General features: G+C 39.6%; 1 protein-coding gene across 2 annotated transcripts in view; it reads right to left on the reverse strand.

Annotated features, from left to right (window-relative positions):
• The window catches only part of MOB3B (MOB kinase activator 3B), a 99,021-nt gene extending 85,273 nt beyond the window's left edge, over positions 1–13,748 (reverse strand). Inside the window, exon 1 of one of the 2 annotated variants that reach the window (XM_089488150.1) lies at positions 13,676–13,748. The gene's annotated coding sequence lies outside the window, so the exon portion shown is untranslated. Of the gene's footprint in view, positions 1–6,833; positions 6,919–13,675 lie in introns of those variants that run through there. The other variant, XM_089488142.1, reaches the window with a different exon arrangement.
• Positions 13,749–23,387: the final 9,639 nt, after the last annotated feature.

A 23,387-nucleotide genomic window follows, 5' to 3' on the forward strand; every position in this document is an offset into this window, starting at 1 on the left:
AATAGGCAGGGTTCTGCTAGTTGTGTCTCAGACAGCAGATGGATTTTCAGGCAGCTCTGCTGGCTAGATTTCCCACCTCAGCATGCTTCACAAAGCAGTCAACAGTTACAGAAGGAACTTGGGAAAGTTTCTTTTTAGACTACAATTTCTAGAATCCTTGAGCTAGCATAACCTCTGGGAGTTAACAGTCCAAAAACAATTCCCAAGCCCTGCTTTTACTGCCTGCTCAACTGGAAGCAGCTACCAGATACCCAGCCTTGTACTTTATCTACAAGGCAAAGATAGGATAGCCTTGCCCTGAGCCACTGTATACCTGCATGTCATATCCTTTTATTGGCCCACGACAAAAAGAGCAAAGAGATTTCAACACAAGGTCACTAACATATTAAGTAATCCGACCTGTTTGGTTTGCTCTGTCCTCTGCCAGTACATACATCAATTTCATCACACTTATTCATCCATTAATGGGAAGATAAAATGAAACAGCTTCACACTACAGGGGCATGAAAAATACTGTCTCCAGCATTTAAATTGTCATCTTCTTAAACTGTAACATGGATTTGGTTTCCAGAATGCTATCACATATCGACAAGGATACCAAGCAAAGAAGCCACGCATACTCCTGAGATAGAGCTTACATTTATCTCATCAGCAACAAAGATGCTTGGTTCAGGAACTTCTCATGCTGATGCTGCAATACACACACACACACACACACACACGGTCAAAGAGTGGGAGAGAGCTCAATGCTGCCACCCCACTTTGCAGATAACAAAGGATAGGAGCACACAACATAGATTCCATGGCTCAGATCTCACTGGGCATATCTGTTGATTGAAGATGCCTTTTCAATCAATCCAAGAAGTGGTGATTGTTCTCCCTACACAGACATACAGCCCTCATGCCCTTCATATATACTACATATATAGACAACTGGTAAACCCTAAAGCAATGTTTAGTTAACTATCTGATGTGAGAGACTAGAAATTTCCCCTCAAGTGTTCCAATATTTCTTTTGTTCTGGGAAGGTTTTGGGGCCAAAATTATGAATTTTGATATGACTCATGGATAAGTTGAGCGTAAACGCTAGGGTCACATAACAAAGAAGGTAAAGGATGTAGCAAAGAAAAACAATGCCGAAGAACTTAGAAAATTCTGGCAGGCATAACTACTTATACTCACCATAAAAGCTGGTGATTCTTTTAGGTGCTCCCAGGACAGTCTATGCTTTTGCCTTTTGCCACTCTACTCAAGAGAAGGAGATGGGTACTTTTTTAAATCATAGCTAAAGTACAGCGCTTATTTTGACCAGTGGATAAATGGACCCACGTTTTGGGGGTCACTTTTTAAACTAAAATTTTTAGACTTATACATGAGTACATATAGTATGTACAAGATTCTGAATCCCTTACCCCATGTGGTGGAGGAACTGTCCTATTTGAGTTATTGTATATACTGGGCTACCATTCCTTACTTTACTTTGGAGATTATTACACGGGGTTATAAAACAGGAGAAAAATGGAATGCTCCTGTTGTTATCGCACAATCACACTAAGTTTTTCACATGACATCATGCTCATCCAGTACTTCTCCTGTGAATAACAAGTAATTGTCCTGTAATATCTTATTTATGGGGAAACCCCATGAATGGCTTGCCAATAACACTTCATTTGCACTATTGCAAAGGTGAAGAAGCTAATAAAGATACAATCGCGCTATTGTGGAAGATCCCATCATCGGTTTTCACATGCATGAAACTTCACTTTCATGATCTGGGAATGGAAAGTTGCGGACCGCAAAAGCGCTATCATATCATTTTTGGTTTGTTGTTATAGTGCAACTGTGAAACTGCATGGAAAAATATATTCTCATAGAGCTACTGTCCTGTTCATTACCAATAATGGGATAACTGTGGGATGGTTCTGGAATTGACCCTAGTATGATAATCTCCTTTATCTGCATCCTAGAGGGATGCTTTATCCTCCAGAGGGCAAGCAGCTTTCAGCATCCAAACAACAGAATATTCCTGTTGCTACTGACATTAATCTAACAATTCTGGCATGTCTATATAGAAGCTTATATCAGGTCATTAAAAACTGTATAGTGTATAGCACTGATGCCTGAAAGCATGGCTGAGTGAATGCAGAGCATGATCGTCCTATTAATAAGAACAGAGAAATTATATGTGGTAAGAAGGTTTCAAAATCATGTTAAATTTCAGCAGAGGTCAGCTTGCGTTCACAGTAAAGCTGAATGTTGCAGTCTCAGAACAACAGCAGTTGGTGAAGCTATCCCATAAATACAATAATTAGCTTGCGCCAATTCCAAACTAAGCACTTCTGGTTAAAAGGTCAGGCTTGCCAGCAGGTTCTAAACAATCGGAATATAGAAAATGCCCCAGAAAGTATGCAAGGAAAACCTAGCAGCGGTAGTTCAAATGAACATCTGCACTCCACCTGATTTTCAGGTTGTGCTATATTTGAAACAGAACAAAGACAGCTTCTCTTCTAATGAACATAATACAAAACACAGGTTAGGAGGTATTTATTTTTCAGCTCTTTGGACAGGTTGTGGTTTTCTTAGCCTTGCTTAAGATGTTCAAAGAGCCACACTTTGTAGAATTAGCTCATTTCATGTTATTCTTTGAAGCCATGTAGAGTCTTTCAAGATGACAAGTTCCTATCAGCTTTCTAAATCTGAAGGCATTCATCTTCAAGATTTCTGGGTTTTGTTTTGTTTTTTTGTTTGTTTTGTTTTGTTTTTTGGTAGCTTTGCAATGTGTTTTATGATATTTTTCATTTTTGTAAGTAGCTCTAAGGACTTCCTGAGGGTCAGTTTATAAATCTCTAAAATGCACAATATTTGTCTTTAACGGTATTGTTCTGATTAGTGTTATTTGTATGCCATAGCATTTTATGATAGCTTTTTACAGTTCTATTGTGCACTGCTTCGAGGGCCATCCTGGGTAGAAATGGCCTCTAAATTGTCATATACTGTACTGAATATACTCATTTATAAGTCTAGAATTTATAGTCAAAATATCAGCATCAAAAATCTGGGTCAACTTAACAGTCAATGTAAGTTCTATACCATAAGTCTTATCAAGAAATGGAACCATGCTCTTCTCTGAGTAGAGTGGCAAAAGAAGCAATAACCCCTTCTATTTCTCTGCCATGGTACTGCTTCTGGCTTTTTTGAATGCCTGGGCAGAAAAATGGTGCAGCCACGATTTGCAGCTTCCTCTCAAAGGAGCACTAAAAGTGCAAACCTGTGTGCATTTTCTTAGCTCTACCCATGTCTGATTGGCTCTCCCAAACATTTCATGACCAGCATTTATTGTAATTCCCTCCTCATCCACCCAAACTTTAGGGTGAGCACAAACAATTATGCCTGCCACAATTTTGTAAGTACAGTGTGCCCTCCCGTCCGCGTAAAGGGAAATCAGTGTGTGCTGAAGCCCCATAGGAAGTAAAGGGGCTCGTGCCCATGGCGCACACCCCATTAGTTCTTCCAAGGCAGGCGACGGGCTTTTCCGGCATGGCATTCAACATATGCTGAAAGCTGCGTATGGTGCTCCCATGTAAAATACAGCCGTGCTGTACTTTGACGTCATTTTCCTTTGTTTTATCCTTTGCACCCGTTGTCATATACCCTTAAGTTTTACCCTCAACTTATATACAAGGTCAACTATATAAATACTGTAAACAAACAAACAAACATATATGAGTATATATGGTATATTTATTTATTTATTTATTTATTTATTTATTTCCCCCCAAACTGGGACTCAGAGCATTTTACAAGATTAAAAACAATATACAAGATTAAAAAAAGATTAAATAACAATTCAAGGTAAATTTTTAACCCTCATTGCTCTAAAAGTGGGTTGAAAAATGTTGAGAACACTAACTGAGGAAAGCTCAAAAACTAGTAACAGGCCAAACAAGGCAGATTTCCATAATCTGGAATCTTAGCTTCAGTATTATTCACTACTTCCAATTTTTCCCCAATGACTAGCAGAAATCGAATTATGCAAACAACATATGTTTGTTTAATTTTGTTTAATTTGCAATATTTAAATAGACTGTAGAATCTGTATTTTTCTTAAAACAGAATTTCATCCAAATTTTGTTAATGTATAAGACAACAAAGAACTAACACATAAAGATGACCCTTCTTGAAATAGCAACTTAAGTCAATTATTTGTGGCTCAGGATAATTATCCTGGTTATCACAGCAACAATCTCTGTCAGTCTCTCTAATAACAACAATAAGACCAAACAATGTTTAAGCTACTGTTGGCATTGCTCCTCCCAGTGTTTACATCATCCCAACAAGGGGAGAAATGACACCTCTGGGTACCATTACCTTATCAAAGATGATATCTGATCATGAGCATTGACATTTCAATAAATTGTCAGATGTCAACAAATGCCTTGCGTCAAATTATGATGAAGTATATTCAAGAGATAATCCTGTTACGATGGCCATATTACTGGATATCCTCTTTTATCTTGTAATCTCATCAACAGTTCCAGACAGATCCAAAATCCATGCCAAAATCTGTAACTACATAGACTGGGCTAGATCCAAAAGAAACATCAGTTTTTCTTCAGAGGTCATGAACGTCATTGAGCAAGTGCAGGTGCATCTTCTGCAACAAAGCTCAATGTGTTTACAGTAAATTATCAGTGTGTCTGGCACACCTCATTTTACTTACCTGCTTTATGTAATTATCCAGATGGAGACCTCCTACCAGTTTGACTAGTCATTAAACGAATAGTATGGATGAAATAGAAGGAAACCAAGAAAGTGACTCCAAGTCCTAGAGCAGGACATCTTATCAGCAGGGCTATCTGTATCACACTGTTTTGTAGGACAGTATTGTATGGTACACTTTGTTAAAGACACTTTGTTTTACAGGCTGAGAACTACACTACAATCATAAAGTCAGAAGGCCTTAATGATGCCAAAAATTCTGTCATGCACAGACCTACATATTCAGTTTTTCCTTTGGGGGAAGAGAGAAGCTACGGTAGTTAAGCTCCATAGTGCAGGCATATCGATGGATGGAAACAAATTCCAAGGAAAGAAAATGAGTGAGGAACAAGAGCAACTGTCAATATTCCCAATCTCTTTAAAGTTAGTCATTTCTGAGGCTCCAGGAAAAACTCACTGAGGTCAGTAATACAGCACTGGGTCTTACTTATAGTTTGTACCACAAGTAACGGTTCATTTACAAGTTAAGGTAAAACAATGGAGTGGGGAGGTATGGTCCTCCAGATGTTAAAATGGAGCTCCCCTCAGCACTAGGCAGTGTAACTAATGGTGAAAGGTGAGGGGAATGGCTATCCAGCAACACCTGGATCCTAATCCCATCCCTGATGTAAATGTGTCTTTCAGTTATGACCAAGAACACAGTAAGGACAGGATGAGTCTCTCTTATCTGGAATTCTAAAATCCAAATTATTCCAATAACTAAAACTTATTTCATCAGTAGCTGGGATAGTAACACCTTTTGATGTAGACAAACTTTGTTTCATGCACAAAATTATTTTAAAACATTGTATAAAATTACCTTCAGACTATGTGTATAAGGTGACTATGAAATATAAATGAATTTTATGTTCAGACTCGAGTCCCACCTCCACGATATTTCATCATGTCTGTATATGCAACACTTCTGGTCCCAAGCATTTTGGATACTGGTGACTCAGTATATAAATAAGTCAGCTTGAAAAGAAGGAATTAGCAGGTTAGATTAGGAATTCTAAAATACAAGCAACCCAATTCCTTTTTCCGCCCAGGGAGCTTGAATCTCATTGCAGCACTGAGAGGTTGTAAAGTGAGCAACTAGCAAATGCCATGACAGCAAGAGAGGGCAGAAATCCAAGGGTAGCTTGCCATTTGACATTTACACATTCTTTCCTTTTATTACACTTCAATCCCTCCTTTCCACCAAAAAGCCTAGGGTAGTTGAATTATGAAAGTACCCAGTTAGTGACATATATGTACATAGATATGGCTTATGTGAGAGCCAGTATGGTTTGAGCATTGAACTACGACTCTGGGGATCAGGGTTCAGTTCCCTGCTCAGCCATGGAAACCCACTGGGTGACACACTCTCAGTCCCAGAAAACCCCATGATAGGTTCACCTTAGGGTCAGAAATGACTTGAAGGCACACAACAACTATATGGCTCATGTGCATTTATGTTTCTTTCTGGACAGGGTATAGGAAGCTGTACTCAAGTCCCTTGTATTCCTTGTATTCTGTCTAACATCTCCCAACCTTGACAGCTGTAAGGCCTTGGGAGGGACCACTGTTGTGGCTACTTACTAATGAGAAGAAGAGGGAAGGCCATTCAGACAATGAAGATGTGTCTGATCTAGAATCCCAAGGGAAGGAAAAGAAGACTGCATTCCAGGGATCTGAGATGCCTTCATTTCTTCCCTCCTCTGAGCTTAGACTAGCTGCTTCATCATAATCTGAACTGCCTTCTTTATGTATAAGGGAATGATACAAGATGCACTCCTGGGACAAGTTAGACAGCAGTTAAGGGGAAGGAATAAGTATGTGAAGAAGGAAAGAGTAAGTAGATAAAGGAAGAAAGACTGTAAAAGAAGAAGATTGAAGACCAGTAGTTGGGAGGGACATTAGGAAGAAGAACATCAATGATGGCATGAATATGGAGAAGATAGAGGGATATTCAGGAAGATGCAACCAACATTAATAGGAGAAGGGGGGTGGGATTTTCATGGATAGCTGTTCATTGTATGTAATCTGTATGTCTGTTTATATTTGATATATCTGAAGTGCCTTCCTCCACTCACCACCAATAGACTGCAGTGATGCCTCTTCCTGAGGTTGATAGCTGCCAGGGCAGAGGGAGGACACAGAACCATGTGTACGGAGTATTGCAGGATCTCACTTATGATTCCCAATCCTGACAGTGTCTTAGCCTAGGCAGGAGAATGATTTCTCATGGGAATTTTCCACATCACAGCAGCTATTGCAGTTACTCAGATGTGGTGGCCAGCCTCAGAGGTAATATCTTCTCCTGGCAAAGTTATTCTAGATTAGCATCAACCATGGACAAAGGGGCAAAATGAAGGAACTGTTGACCAAGGCAAAAGAGAAAAAGGAAAAGATGTGGAAACAACAGGCCCATAGAAGCATAAAACAATTAAGAAAGACCTTTGCTCTAAGTCTCCTTTTACCATACTTTTCTATTGTTTATTGGCCCTTGGGGAGTTAATTTTTGAAGGGAAAAGCGATCTTTATGGCTTTCTCCCTGAACTACTGACAAAACCAAGCTATAGGCTTAATACTTCCTCTTTATTTGGTTATGTGGACACATTTCTTTTCCTTTTTTTGGAAAGAAATTTATTGCTTTTAGCATCGCTCATGACGGCCCACCCTGCCCAACCCAATAAAAGTAGGAATGCAGTTTAATTGGCTTTTGTACAGCTCCAAAGTGCATAGTTGTTTGCCAGTCTAATTAGATATTTTTTCTGAATATGATCTTTAAAAGGCACCTCCTTGAAGTTATATGAGGTTCCTGAGGGGAAAAGCAGCTTCCTTGTCTTGTGAACACATGCTATAACATGGTGAACCAACTTGAACGTAACATCAGCTACAACACAATACTAATTGGCAAGGAAAACATACATTTATGGAATTCAATTAGCAAAATTGCTTTTTACATGGACATTTCATTCCCCTTGTGGATGGTAAGGACGAGTTTTCCTAGTCAGTCACAAATCTGCCTGCACTGGGTATTAGAAAGGAAGCAGGACTTGCATCTTAAGAATACATTCAAATTAACCCACCAATACATCTTTGGCAAGTCATATTCTCTCAGCTGCAGAGGAAGGCAATAGCAAACCCACCCTTGAAAAAAAAATTGCCACGAAAACTCTATGATACATTTAGGGTTGCCATAAGTCAGAAATGATTTAAAGACACACAGTAACTCCCATATCTTTCAGCACTTGCTCATTTATGAAGTGATAGTTCAGGTTCGTAATTGTGGTGTTACTCCAGAGGTAGCTAATATAGTATAAGAGGGTGCCCCACCTTTAAAAAAAGGCTCACAATACCACTTGCCAAAGTAAGTGTGTAAAAAGAAGCCACTGTTTGCCTCCTTAAATAGGAACGTTGCGGGGGGTGGGGGGTGGGGGTGGTTGTCATTTTCTTTTCCAAAACATGTTGCTATATGAGACAGGGCAGCAAATCATCCAAGATGACATACGGTACCCAGAATGAGTTTTTGATATATAAGACTGAACATGCACAAGCACCTCACCCCATCCCTGACACTAAAAAATACAGTAAAAACATCAGATATTAGTAACAATGTTCATGGCACCCCAAATCTACTGCCTGAAATATCTATCTCAACCTCCCTAACAGTAGAACTGGCCCCAGAGAACAAGCTAGAGTAGAACACTAGAGCTGGCAAGGAAAATCAGGAATTTGAGTGCTGGACTATGGGGGCACCTCAACTGCCTTAGCAGCTCAGCACAAAAACAATGCTCTCATCTCCTTCCCAGCTCCATGCCTGAAACTGGCAAGGGAGGTGGGAACTGACCTCCTACTTGCCTTCTTCCACTGTGGAGACAATCCATCCCACAAAACCAAACCTGGAGCTGGGCAAGGGATAGGCATTTTGATCTGAACTCTCACAGAGGCAGGGCAGGCAAGGTACAAGGAAAGGGATAATGTCCTGGCTACCGCAAACTTCTGGTCTGGTAACAAGATCAAGCATAAATAAAACTGCAAGCCCCATGTAGAGTTATGAGGTGTCCTTCTTTATATGGGATGTCTCTTATGTGAGGGTTGGAAAGCTTGTCCCTTGCTCAGGGTGACCAGATATCCTTCTTTCTTTAAAATACAATCTATTATTATTCCCTCCCCCCCCCCAACTATATCATATTAAAATACCATTAAAACTATTAAGTAATCAACAATCAAAACAAACAGCAACAGAGGGATGGGCAATTTTGGGTGTTCTCTATGATAGACCATATCCATGGGAGACCAGGTGAATCACTCAGGGAAGGCCTGTCGGAAGAGATCCGTCTTGACAGCTTTTTTTAACGCTGTCAAGACTGGTAATGTTCCGGATCTCTTCCGACATGTCATTCCATAGTTTGGGAGAGGCAGATGAAAAGGCCCTTTGGGTAACCGCAGTCAACCTGGTCTTTATTGGTTGTAAGAGGTTTTTCCCAGAGGACCTAGTGTGCAGAGTGGATTGTATGTCCTCCATTCTGAGCATGATTGAGAAGCATTAATTTATATTTGTGATTTTAGCTATTATTTTGTAATGTCCTATGTTTTTCTTGAATGTCCTACATTTTGCGGTGCCTTCTCCTCCTTTGTAGTTAGTTAGGACATCTGGTCACCCTGCCCTTATTGGACTGGCAGGTGTCCCTTATCATAAGGAATGCCCCCTATCTGAGGCTTGGGCACCTTTTCCTTTTACACATTGAATCTGCCTTATTCAGAATTCCAAAATACTCCAAAAACCAAAACTTCTTCCATGTGTGGTTGAGACAGTGACACCTTCGCTTTCTGATGAGTTCAACGTGTACAAATTTTATTTCATACAGAAAATTATTTAAAATATTTTATAAAATCACATTCAGGCTATATGGATAAAGTATACATGAAACATAAATGAATTTCTTGTTTAGACCTGAATCACATCTCTGCGATATCTCATTATGCACATACATGCAAATAAAGGCATTCCAAAATCCCCCAAAATCTAAAGCCCAAAACACTTCTGGTTCCAAGCATTTCAGATAAGGGATACTCAACCTGTATCAATCAATCAATCAATCAATCAATCAATCATCAATCGTTTTATTGTGCTCAATGACCATATTACAACCTGTATACTTAACCTATATATAGTTTGATCAGTCTTGTGTTGTATAGCAGCAGCAGCATGCATGGGAATATGAGAAGACTAAAGTGCTACTGATCAGTACTGGGGAATTTTAATCCTTATCCTCCCTCTCTCCCACCTACAGTAAAGAATAGCAGACATATAATAAAGTTTTAAAACTACTGAATACCAACAAAAATGGGCGAAACTGTGTATTATGCAAACTTGCAGTAGTTGTTTCTCTTCTAAGTGCATAATGTAGGTGTTCATCAAGCACAGAGTCTATACAGGTCATAATAAAAACTCAAGAGCAGCTGGTATATCATGCCTCTATTGTCATTTATTAACTAAACAACAGCTTGAATAAAGAAGACTCCTAATCTATCCCACCTACACACATAGAAAGTGTGTGTGTGGGGGGGGGGGGGATGAGCACAGAAATAAGCAGTTTCACCCACGCCTTCAAAACACAGGCTTCATCCACGCCATGTGCGTTTTTAAAACTATTTCCACTGACACTTTCCCCCTAGTTACGTGGACTGCAAAAGAGAAAGTTCCTCCCAAGATATGCCTTAACACTTTTGTATGCAAGTGAGATTTACAGTCCCTTTAGTTTTATAAACCAGCTGCCATATCACTTCACATGGAAGACTAACAGACAAAGAGACAGAAAAGGGAGAACGATGGACACCATCAAACTGCACAGTGGAAACTCTTGCTCTGGCTTTCTTTGGAAGTGACTGAATATATATAATGTGCTCTTCTGACTTAGGAAGCCGTTTCTCACATCACACAGCATCATTAGACTCTGTCTACAAAGTGCTTTGCAGCCTCACACAAGACAAAGACAGCCTTGATCTTGAAGGAAGTCATTTTATTGCTGCTAATGGAGACAGAAATTTCATTGCCTGGTTTTTACTGCCTTTGTCTTCAGCCGTCTCATGGCCAAGAACGGGTGGGGTTTCTACCTGTATCAGCCTTCAAGACCACCCTTAAACATCAAATTAAGTAGACATCTCAAACAAGATGCAAGCTCATGATTCTGACATCATCACATTTCATTCCCTAAAGTGACTATTATCATCTATGCCTGATGAAGAAACTGGTCCACTCTGGAAGATACATAATGTATTTTGTGCATTTTGGCTGGCCAAAAAAAGTGATTAGCATGAGACGTATTTTGGATTTTGTTTCATTTTACTGCATGGCCAATATACCTACCTGCAAATACTGTATATATTTTAAACATACCACATCCAACACTGGACATTAGCAAAGCTTCTCTCACATGACATACATATATTGATATTTTGCATTCGGTTTGAGCACTGGGGTAGGACATTGGGAGAACAGGGTTGGAATTCCCAATCGGCCATGCAACCCACTCAGTGATCTTGGGCAAGTCAAGCTTTCTCATCCCCACAATGATAAACCCCCTCCAAAGAAAATTGCCAAGAAAAACCTGTGATAGGTTCACCTTAAGGTTGCCATAAGTCAGAAATAACTTGAAGGCACACAGCACATACATACTAAAATTATACCATGTTAATTTCCTATCGGTAAACCTGAGGGATCCTTTGAAGGGAGATATGTTTCATTCCCAGCAGCACTTCCCACTAAAGGCTATAATGAAGAACAGTGGGAGATGCAATCCCAAAGCATCTTGGAAGGGTACACGTTGCCCATCCCTATTTTAACCAATATGGGCTCACAGATGAATCACAGCACTACAAACCAATCCTTCCAACTGAGCTGCTAGATTAACACACTGTACTAGCAAAGCCTGGTTCAAGACCATCAGTCACATATCCCACTGTCTGTAGATCCCCTCATGCATCTTATTCTTCCTCGGGACAAGGAGAATTACCAGGTGCCTGGGAGGAAAGGAGGTTGCTTGCAGAGTTTCTGTGCCCAGCATCTATCTTCAAGGTATTTTTAAAAACTTTTCCCAACCAGAGGATCAGCAAGCAAGGGACAGAGATGAAACAAGTTTTACATGCTTGAACCAGCATTTGATTCACTGGTATGCTCCCTCTGACAGCTCATCTGGGATCATGTGTTTGCAGCGTGGCTGGCTAACGTGTTGTGAGCCAATTTTAATATTACATTGTCTTCATCTTAAAAAGTCAGGTACCGCAGACTGTCTGAGTATGAATCAGCAGCATGTGCCAAAATAAGAACGTGCACCTGGATTGCTTGGAGCATCTTATTAGTTATTTGGAACAACTTATTTTCCTTCAGAGTGAGTCAAACTTATTCACCAACCACAAATGAGTTTTATGCTGTAAGGCAACAAATGAATCAGGCTAGACCTGGTCTGAAAACACATCACCACAGCAAAAGAAGCATTCCATTAAAAACAGCAACTTTTACTATCTTTTGGCCAGTTTCAAACTTTGCCTGTAAGAACATATACATTTTCTGTTAAACTGAGGAAGGCAATAGATGATTGGGACTCTTGGAGACCTCTCATTTAAAGTCACTATATGTTGAAGTCAACTTGATTGCAAGTAACAATAACAAAAAAGCACATTTTGACATTCAATAAGAAATTTGTCTCTATCAACCGAACTGCTGAATGAGTTTTCAAACAGACTAATGGGGAAAGATTTTCTCCTGTTTCCCTCAAGAGATAGATCTGAGTAGCTCTAGTATAGAGCAAGAACACACTCCAAATATTGTTGGCCCACACACATCTCCTAGCATTCCTCATCATTGACTGTGCTGGCTACAGCTACTAAAACTTGCAGTCCTGCAACATCTGGAAAGGGAGCCCTGGTGCCTCAGTGGTTAAATGCCAGTACTGCAGCCACAAGGTTGTGAGTATAATCCCAGGCAGGGCTCCAAGGCCGACTCAGCCTTCCATCCTTTCATAGGCTTGTAGAATGAGTACCTAGCATGTTGGGGGCAATTCAGTTACATATTGTAAACCACTTAGTGAGTGCTAGTTCACTGATAAGTGTGTATGGAAATATACTTGCTATTGCTATATTGCACAATTCCTATCCTTGCTTTAGAGTCACGTATCACACAGAGGGGCAATCTGCTTTTCCCACACTTAAAATATTGCCCTTAATACGATAATCTCAGGGTTCTGTATATCAGGTTTCCTGTGGCCCTCCAAATTCTGGATTGTAATTTCTAACATCTCTGACTTTGGCTATGATAGCCATGAAAGATGCAGTCCAACATTTGGCCACGTGTTCTCCAGCGCCGCTTATAGATCCTAGTAGGTATCCTTTTCAAATCATAGCTAGTTCCTCAGAAGAGGAATAGGTACACGTTGAGTCCCCCTTATGCAGAATTCCTAAATCTGAAATACTCCAAATTCCAAAAATGTCCATATTGGTGGCTGAGATAGTGCCACTTTTGTTTTCTGATGATTCAATGTACATACACTTTGTTTCATGCATGAAATCATTTAAAATATTGTATAACATTACTTTCAGGCTATGCGTATAAGATATATATGAAACATAAATGAATTTTGTGTTTAGACTGGGGACCTAGTTCCAAGATATTTCATTATGTGTATATATGCAAATACAGATATTCCAGAATCCCCAAAAAATGAAATCCAAAACACTTCTGATCCCAAGCATTTTAGATAAGAGGCATTCAATCTGTAGAAGGTACAGTAGGATCACAATGATTTACAACAGATTAATGAGGGTTTCTGCCTCCCAGTTTGAAAACATGAGACAAAAAAAAAAGGTCTCACATTCAATTCAATTAAATAAGATAAAATAATCTTATCAGTAGTACCTCAGATGTACTTACATATGCAAGCTGTCTCAGTCGATTGTATGGGTACAGATGTTAATGGCTCCACTCTCTGAACCATCCCCAAAACATCTGGTTCTCAGAACTGATCCTCAGAAGTCTAGTAAAAAAACAAATGAGATACTGCTCTAAACCAATCACTGCATTTCTTTGGTTCAGATACTCTGCAACTCTCCGTGTAGAACGTCCATGAGAATTTAGGCAAAAGCATGAAATAATATTGCTAAGGCAGTTCCTAATAGCAACACAGTTTAGGCTGAAGGCAGATATAATATTCACAGAGTATTCAAGCCAGTTGGGGAGCACTCTCAACACATTTAACTGACAAGCATCTCTCCCTATCTTCAGTGGTATAATCCCAAATGAAGGAGAGGCTGGTTGGAGACAGTGTTGACTCACTGGAGTCCATCATGAAGCCCAGAGGTACATACAATTCCCAACAATGATGTGTGCCTAGATAGGAACTTTGAGAAGACCAGGAGAACCTGCTTATGGCCATAAAACAAGGCAATAAAAATGTTGCTAGGGTCTGTGATTCCTTTGCTATACTAACACTCAGTACATCTGTTATGTAGTCACAAAAGATATGCATGAAATGCAACTTTTGTCCTCAGTGATACATTTCTGTTTATTCCTTTGCATGAATCTCAGGCCAAAAACCAATGGCTATCTACACAATCATGCCAATGCACGTGACATTCTGAGCACACTTCATGAATGTTCTGTGTGGTGACTTTTAGAGCAGAAGGTGTGCCACTCATTATTTTTACAATTGTTTTAAAGAACTATCTAGAAGCTATTCATGCCTACAATTTTAGACAGTTTTTCATACATATGGTGCCGAAGAAAGATTTCAGTGTTCAAAACATCAACAACAAAACAGCAGCACATACAAACAAAAAGTACAGCCAGCCCGCAAAAGTGTAAAAAATGCAAATACAGTTGCCACCACCAACCCCTTCCTGAAGACCAAGGCTGATGTTTAAATGTGCACAGCACACCTGAAGACAGCTGGCAGCAATGGCGATAATCACTAGAGCTCCCCCTTCCCAAAGACCAAGGCTGTTCTGGGCACATACACAGCAGTTTGGGCATTGGGAGGAGGTTGGCAGCAGCAGTGGTGATCACTAGTGCTGCCCTCTTCTGAAGTCAGAGGTTTTTATGTGAATACCCACACAGCTGTTTCAGAGGAGAGCAGAGGTTGTGGATGGGCTGTAACTAACTCACAAATAATTTAATCCATGGATGTTAAACCAGCGGACGTGGAAGGCGGACTGTATATTAGTTTAAAATTGTAATGCCTCTCAGATTGGCATTACATATCTTCCTTGCAGCCTGAAAAGTGAAACACAATGATCTTCTTTTGAGGGACCTGTATGTTCAGAAATAAGTGTGTCCCACTCAAACACCCCAAGGCAAAAACCATAAGGGAAATTAAAGTGAAGTACAGTCAGCCCCTCATATCCTCATGTTCTTTATCCACGGATTCAACCATCCACAGCTTGAAAATATTTCCAAAAGATGTAACTTCCAAAAAAGCAAACCTTGATTTTGCCATTTTATATAAGGGACACGATTTTACTACACTATCATCTGTAATGGGACTTGAGCATCCACAGATTTTGGTATCCATGGGGGGCCCTGGTACCAATCAACAACAGATACCAAGAGCCTACTGTATTAATGTAGGTTCTACAGCAGACAAATACTCTCAAACAGATGCATCCAGCTGCAGATTTTAGACATGTAGGTGGATATCTATAGCTGCATTCCAGCCTAGGGCTGTACAGCAGTAGACTGGCATGAGAAGAGTGATTAAATCTTTCAATATCAGATTAAAATAAATTTAAATGAACACTTATTATAGTGTAGAGTATTTCTTGATTTCAGTGAAGTTCAACATCCCATCTCATGGAAGAAATTTCAATTTCCCTCCAAAGGAGACAACCTCCTCAGATCCAGAGCACATCATTGTTCACTTGAAAAATGGCATATAGGACAAAAAAGAATGTCAATTACCAAATCAATAGATTGTCCTATATTTCTAGCTACTTTTTTGTCCCAGCCAGTTTTATTTGTTTGTTTGTAAAAAAAATACACCACACGTGGTCGGTGGCTGAAATTTGAGGACACAGGTGGCAATGCTGCAAGAAACTTACACTGCAGGTCTAGTTATGTCTGTATTCTGCAACAAAACAAGGCTCTGGGAGACTTAAAAAACACAATGTCATAGTGCACAAAGGTCAAGAATGTTCTTTTTTAGGACCACAGGAAGCCACATCATCCATTACCTGATCCTTCTTAGCAGAGAAATGAATAGGGATCTTCTCGGTGCAAACTGCTTTTACCACTAAATTATTTTCAAGATCTTGTACATTAAATTATTTTATATATTTTAAAGCCATACCCCACAATCTTTTGCATGCTAGAAAAATGGAGAAACAACCCAAAGCATGGCTACATAGAGGTACCAATTTGATGTTGCGGCATACCCTGGACAATGGTGATGCCATCTGCGGCAGGCAAAAACATTCTTATTTAAGCAAGCTTTTCAATGCTTAAGCTGGGAAGGGTTTTAATGTAGGTAGGTGTATGGTTTTTTCGGTTTTTAACATTTGTACAATTTTTAATCAGTTTTGTAGTGCTTTAGTGTGGTGTTTTTAAATTTGTCTTAAACTTTTTAATATGTTATGTCTCATGTGTTATGGAAGCTGCCTTGGATCCTAGCCGGAGAGAAAGTTCGAATATAAAGTAAGTAAGTAAGTAAGTAAGTAAGTAAATAAGCACCTTCGACAGATACTATCGGCTTGACAATTAAACATGAGCAATTAAACATGGGACATGGGCAGGTGGGAATAATATTCCACCACAGTGCTCACCTCAGAGTCACTAAGATGTGATTCTGACTATTCAGTCATGATTATCTTGATCTTTCGCTGTATTCCTATATAGAGATAACTATGATCACAAGCTTTTTCCTAACATTTTCAAGAAATAAAAATGTTTACCAAGAAACTGAGGATTAGGCTATCCAGAGAGTGACATTCTCTGTTCGAGGTTGTCATTTACTCCTATGGGGGGGGGGGGGGGCGGATAAATTGGTATGGTTTAGGGCAACTCTACAATTTGGTCTACTCTTAGGGACAAGTGATGTTGGGTGATCTGCCCTGGTCTCCATCAAGTCATCTGCCACAGATAGGCACTCCTCCTACATATTCCCAGCATCAAAATAACAGACGTTTTGCTAGTTGAATATAACTTTTTTTTTTAATACCAGGATACACTCTGATTTCAGCTACATAAGTAACCTCACTGAATCTGCTTGGGCTATAAATCTTTAAAAACATTATCTGACCCATTTTGCTCCCTTTTAATGCCTAGAATAATTTGATATTACCCAGCAGTAGCATAGTTAAACAATCCTCTTTCACCATATGGCCCTAGCCATGTGTAATGAGCCATGTCAGCTGGCCACTTAATTTGTCCTAGTTATCAATTCAAACCAACTGATGACAAGATGTTCTGTAAACAAACACTGCCTGATTTCATAAGGAAGAGAATCTTCCTGAATCTATTTGTGCTGTTCTACCATGATCCAAATTTACATGAATAAAAGGACAAACATGACCAGACAGAATGTAAACTAGGACAAAAATTGGGGTTCTTATCATTATTTCCACCAAAACAAGTTACAAAAGATACTAGACAAAAATTCAAAACACACAGACTAAATAACAAAGACAAAAAGAAACAAGAAAAAAAACCTGCCTAACAGGATCAAACAGATACCAGGGAGCAACAAAATAAAGGCATTGTTCCTTCCAAATAACAGTTCCCCGTCCATTAAATTTTCTTTCAGTCCTGACATTTCTATCATTGCAGCAACTTAAAACTTCATTTGAACATTTAGAAGCACAATTCAGACATCTAAAGAAAAGGGACAGACAGAATCGCTAAGTGATGCAAATATAGGAGTTCCAGGTATGAAGGATTTTCACATCTCACCATCGGCAATGCTAGAAATTTGGAGACTGAAGGAAAATTTAATTAGGGGGTAGAATTCTTATGCAGGGCAATGCCCTCATTCTGCCCACACCCCACAGAAACAATCCTACTCAAATGGAGGTCACATTGTCCTTGATACAGTATAAGACATCTACCAGTATGATTTACTACGGACTGTTGGACTATGACTAGGAAGGCACAGGCTCAAATCCACACTTGTCCTTTAAGGTCACAGGTCTTAAGTTAAGTGTACACAATCTTCAACTCTGGAGCAATTGCAGAATATAAATGTAATGAAATAAATGAGTTCATGCACCTTCTGTTAAAGCTGAATATCGAAACTACCACAGATACCAGTGGTACATCCAAAATCTTCACTTTATTCCATTAGCTGGAGTGGTGGAAGTCTGACTCAGAACAGTGAAATGCCAAGTGCTGGACAAGCTTACATTTTGCAGCCTGATACAGGCAGTGGACAGCAAAGTGGACATTTATGGAGTCTTCAATAGGCCTCCATATAGGACTGGGGTTAAAGAAAGGCTGTATTTATCACAGTAGGTCACATGCTGTGCAAGCTTGGTGTTTGCCAACTTTCCAACAACTGGGAAGCTTTATTAAATTTTCCTACCCAGATTTGGGAGATTATCGCATATCGTTCTCAGAACGTTCTGCATCGTAACGTGATGAGAACGTTCCTGGAACGGATATTACTGCATTGAGTAAACTGGAACGTGATCAGAACATGATTGGAACGCATTTTACCGCACAGCGCTTTCTTTTTCTTGAAACCATTCCCAGAACATATTCCACCGAGGTCCATTCAAGCCGAGAGAAATCCATTCTCTCATTCCTCCGTCTCCTGATTGGCTGAAAGAATGACAGGCAGGGAGGCAGGCAGGCGAGCGACTGCAGTGAGGGAAGGTGTGTGTGTGTGTGTGTGTGTGTGTGTGTGTGTGTGAGGGGGGAAAGAAGGAGGGAGGGAAGGGAGGGAGGGAAGTTGGGACAAGGGAGAGAAGAGGAAAGGAGGGAAAGAGAAAGAGAGAGGGAAACAGGGGACCAGGGCAGAGAACAAGAGGGAGAGGGTCTGGCTCTTTGCTATGGAATTCTGGGAGTTTGCTTGCTTTTGTGTGGTGCTCCAAACAGAGGAGCTTTTGTGGGTTCCTTCCTGGAGGGAAGGAGGAGAAGGCTCGCCTGCCTGCCTCCCTGCTTCTCTGCCTGTCATTCTTTCAGCCAATCAGGAGACGGAGGAATGAGAGAACGGATTTGAGAACAGATAAGAATACCGCACACACCTCTGTTGGAACGTTCTCAGAACGTTACAGCTCACTGGGAACACATTTAATCCGTCCCCTCCTGGAACACATGTAGAACACATTTAGAACATTCTGAGAACCCGATTGGAACACATACGTGCGGTATTCTTAAATGTGTTCCATTCTCATCACGTTCTGAGAACGTTCTGAGAACGCAGTGCGGTATTCTCCTTGGTTATATGCTATTGTTTTGCTTGCTAGAATTTAATGCATAAATCTTCCTAACCCACTTCTCTTTTTGATGCCTCCTCTGATTTTCCACTTGCTACAACCATTTTTGGACACTGTTAGCAAACTATCCATTAGCTTTATATTCCTTGAAATTAATTAATGAAAAGACCTGCAGGTTGAATGAGGACTCAGTCTTTATCACCTTTTTGATAATTAGAAAAATCACTTTGCCCTGCCATCACACATGCTGAAAATCTGTATTATTTGCTTGATACCTCCTGTGGTTTTCTGTTGCATGAGCAGGGCTGTGTGTATGTGTATATGTGTTTTTTAAAAAAGGAAGTTTTCAAGACCACCTCGGTAAGTCTTTTGCAGCCATTTTGGGAACAGGAAATTGTCCAACTTTTGAGTGGGGTGAATACATGGAGGAACAAAAATGAGTGTGTAACCCATCAAGTTTCCATTAGATCACTCCTCTTTCCCAGCCTGAAATGTTCTTCCATAACTAAAAAGCAAAATAAATAAATACAGGTTGAGTCTCCCTTATATGAAATGCTTGGGACCAGAAGCACTTTGGAGTTCAGATTTATTTGTTTATTTATTTGTTTATTTTGAAATATCTATATTTGCAGAATGAGATAGCTTGGAGATGGGACCTAAGTCTAAACACAACTTCATTTCTGTTTCATGTATATCTTATGCACATAGCTTGACAGTAATTTTATACAATATTTTAAATTACTTTTGTACATGAAACAGTTTGTGTACACTAAATCATCAACAAGTTTTGGGTTTTGGAAAATTTTAGATTTCGGAATTCTAGATAAGGGAGACCCAACCTGGTCTTTTTTATGAGTAATTCATATGATAGCTCTTTTGCTCATACTTTGGATTGATAAGCATTTAAACAACAGTTATTCTTGCCAAAATGCCGAAGGCCAAGCACCGTAATTAAAAGGATGTGTTGCCTGAATCATTATGTCTAGTTTGTGTTTTTGCTATCTAATAATGCTTAGCATGCTGTTAATCATTTCACCCATATTGCTCTGCAGTGTCACGGTGTAAAATAAAAAGGTATAACGTCATTCATGGTCACCATCCAACCATGTGGCAGTCCAAAGCTCATTTGAGAGGGGGATATTAGAACCTTTAAAGCAAATACTTGTGGAAAGGAAAATGTGTTTTCAATGAAAGTTTGCAAGCAGCCCTTCAAGAAAACTGGGAATAATTAAATGTCTCTTGAAGCTTTATTTCTAGTGTGAATCCATATTATCAGAGATGTTTTAATGAGACATTAATCTCTACAGGTCACTCCATTATTGATTTCTTACACACCAAGCATTAGGTTTTCCAACAGACAAATTCTACACTTCTTCTGCGTCTGACACTGCATTCTTCTATGCTTGTGTTGAAAAACCTGTATAGGAAATGGGCAGAAAGTAGCAAAAGATGTTTGGTTTTTCAGTGATTAAATTTCTACACTCCTAGGACTGTCCTCATTTCTTGAGCTGTCCACACTAAGGCCCAAATGGTAAGAGCGCATTCAAATATTACAATGGAAAAGTGAACAGAATGCAAAAGCAACTCACATCAGCTGGTGCCTATATTCAGGGTATGAAGATACAACAGAGAACCATAAAAAGCTACTTGACATCTAGTCACACTATATTAATTTGCCTAGCACAGTCTATTCCACAGCATGGAAAAGGACTGGCTAACCCTGGGGCCTTTTGTTGTTTTTATGTTTTTGTAATTGTGTTATGCTTTTATTGTTATTATTACATTGTATTGTATTTTAAATTGCTGTAAACCGCCCTGATCTGAAGGAAGGGCGGTATACAAATAAAAACTTTATTATTATTATTATTATGTTTTTTACAAGTCCCAGAGGCACCCAGTGAGAAATCATGGAAACTGTATTCTCCACAACGTGACTTTTTCAAGCTATCTCTATTCTGATGACCAGCATCTTTCCAGGCTCCTGGCCACAGAAGAGTCCTTCCCATCAACTTTTTAAAATGGAGATGTCTGGGATTGAATCTGGGATTTTGTGTATGCAAATCATGTGCTCTTCCACTGAGCCATGGTGCCACCCAGCCTTTCCAAACTTGCACTTTTTTGAACATTTTTATTGATTTCTTATAGACACATAAATGAAATGCAACTGTCTGAAAAAAACTATCCATCTTGAAACGCTGGATATGACATGACTTGCTCTTTGATGCCATTCAACTCAACCTGACTGTAGGAGAGCCTCTCTGTATCTTTCACTAATCTCTTACAGGAATAAGAAAGTGGGCTATCAGTGACTATTAGCTGTTAATGCCAAGATATTACTATCCAGGTCAGAGGCAGCATGCCTTTCAACACACTGTTGTTGAATAACAGCAGGAGGCTGCTGCTATGTTCATGTCCTTTTTGTAGGCTTCCCATAGGCAACTCTATGGGAATAAAACATTGTACTGGATAGGACGTCGGTTCCATCCACTATATTCTTTCAGGATCCTTTTCTGTGGCCACCTCAGATTATGGAACTCTTCCCCATAAAAGCGCACTTTCTCACCTCCACTCCCACTGATGGTTTTTCATTGCTGTTCAAATAAGTCTTGGCCTCTGAAGTTACTCATTTTAAATTCTTGCTGTTGTTGCTGTGTGCCTTCAAGTCCTTTCCGATTAATGGCAACCCTAAAGTAACCATGTCATCAGGTTTTCTTGGCAAGATTTGTTCAGAGGGGTTTGTCATTGCCTTCCTCTGAGGTTGAGAAAGTATGATTTGACCAAGGTCACCCACTAGATATCCAAGACTGAGTGGAAATTCAAACTCTAGTCTCCCAGTCCTGTTCTCAAACCACTACAGAACACTGGCTCTTTTGCCTCTAATACTAGATGTAATATAAAATAATTGTAACAAGTAGCCACTGATAACTAGCATAATCTTTCCTGCATGTATTTAATCCTCTTATAAAGCCATGCGAGTTGGTTTCTACAAGTATACCTAATGGTACTGAATTCCACAATTTAATTCTGTGTTGTGACAAAGTATTACCTTGCGTTTGTCCTTAATCTGCCAACATTCAGGTTGATAGCATTATGAAAGAGGAAAACCTTCACCCTATCCACCCCTCTCCATAACCTGCGTACTTTACAGACTTTCTATCACAAGCCTCCACACATGCCTTATGTCTATGCTAAAAAATACGTATATTCAAGGGCACAGATCTCAGATCCATGCATTAGGAGGGGCAACTGTATAAGGCAGCACTGGAGCTGAAAATCAAATGCCAAGACACATATTTGATGCCAGAACAAAATACCAAATTACACAAAAGTCAATTAATTTTCTAAAATTGCTTCCAAGTAAGTTAAGGATTCTATCTCCATTAGTTCAATAATGAATTTATTAATGAATTTTATGGAATAATTACAAATTGCTTTATTTCCCCAATCTCATCAGAAAATTGTCCATAAACCAATTTTCTCCCAAATCATCACCTAATAAATCTTTAATTGCATAATTAATATCCAGTCCATTTATACCTTATCTCCCAGACACTGTACTACCCAGCTCTAACAGCTTTCTGATGTGTTATGCCTAAATCAAGAGGGTCAAACACATGGCAAAATTGCCCCCACATCCCTTATGACTTCTAGGGGTATATTTAGTTTTAATTTTTTTAAAAAAAGTGAAATGTTTTTACTGAGAATATATGGGGGCAGTCCTCTAAGATTCTTCAGTATGGCCCCCAAATCCCTAACAATTGGCCACCTCTGCCCTAAACAATTCCCCACCCATGTGGTCTCCTACTATTCCACAATACTCCTACCCACTCACACAGAAAACACTTCCTGCTGCCTTCCTAAGCCCTTTATCTCCAGCAGCCCCCCTCAATTTCTTTGCAAAGTACCCCACCTCTCTCCTCCTATACGCACACTCTTGTTAGCTTCCCTACATACAATGAACCAGTCATCCTGGAAGTTAGACTTTTTTGGGGAGGAATCACAAATGTTAATTAAAATTCATTGAACAGAAACTGAAAGTAACTAACAATGCCCCTTCGAGGCATTTGGTGACTGGAAGAAAAGAAATAAATTATATTATGATTAATACAATATTATGATTAATACATGAAATAAATTAAGGATGGTATATTTCTCGAGAGGTTCCAAAATGTATTTAAAGAGACTCCAAGAAGCAAGGCAGCTGCAACAACGTCATCACC

This window comes from Sceloporus occidentalis, unplaced genomic scaffold (genome assembly GCF_023333645.1).
Source record: "Sceloporus occidentalis isolate IW3139 unplaced genomic scaffold, rSceOcc1.0.p SCAF_1, whole genome shotgun sequence".
NCBI lineage: Eukaryota > Metazoa > Chordata > Lepidosauria > Squamata > Phrynosomatidae > Sceloporus > Sceloporus occidentalis.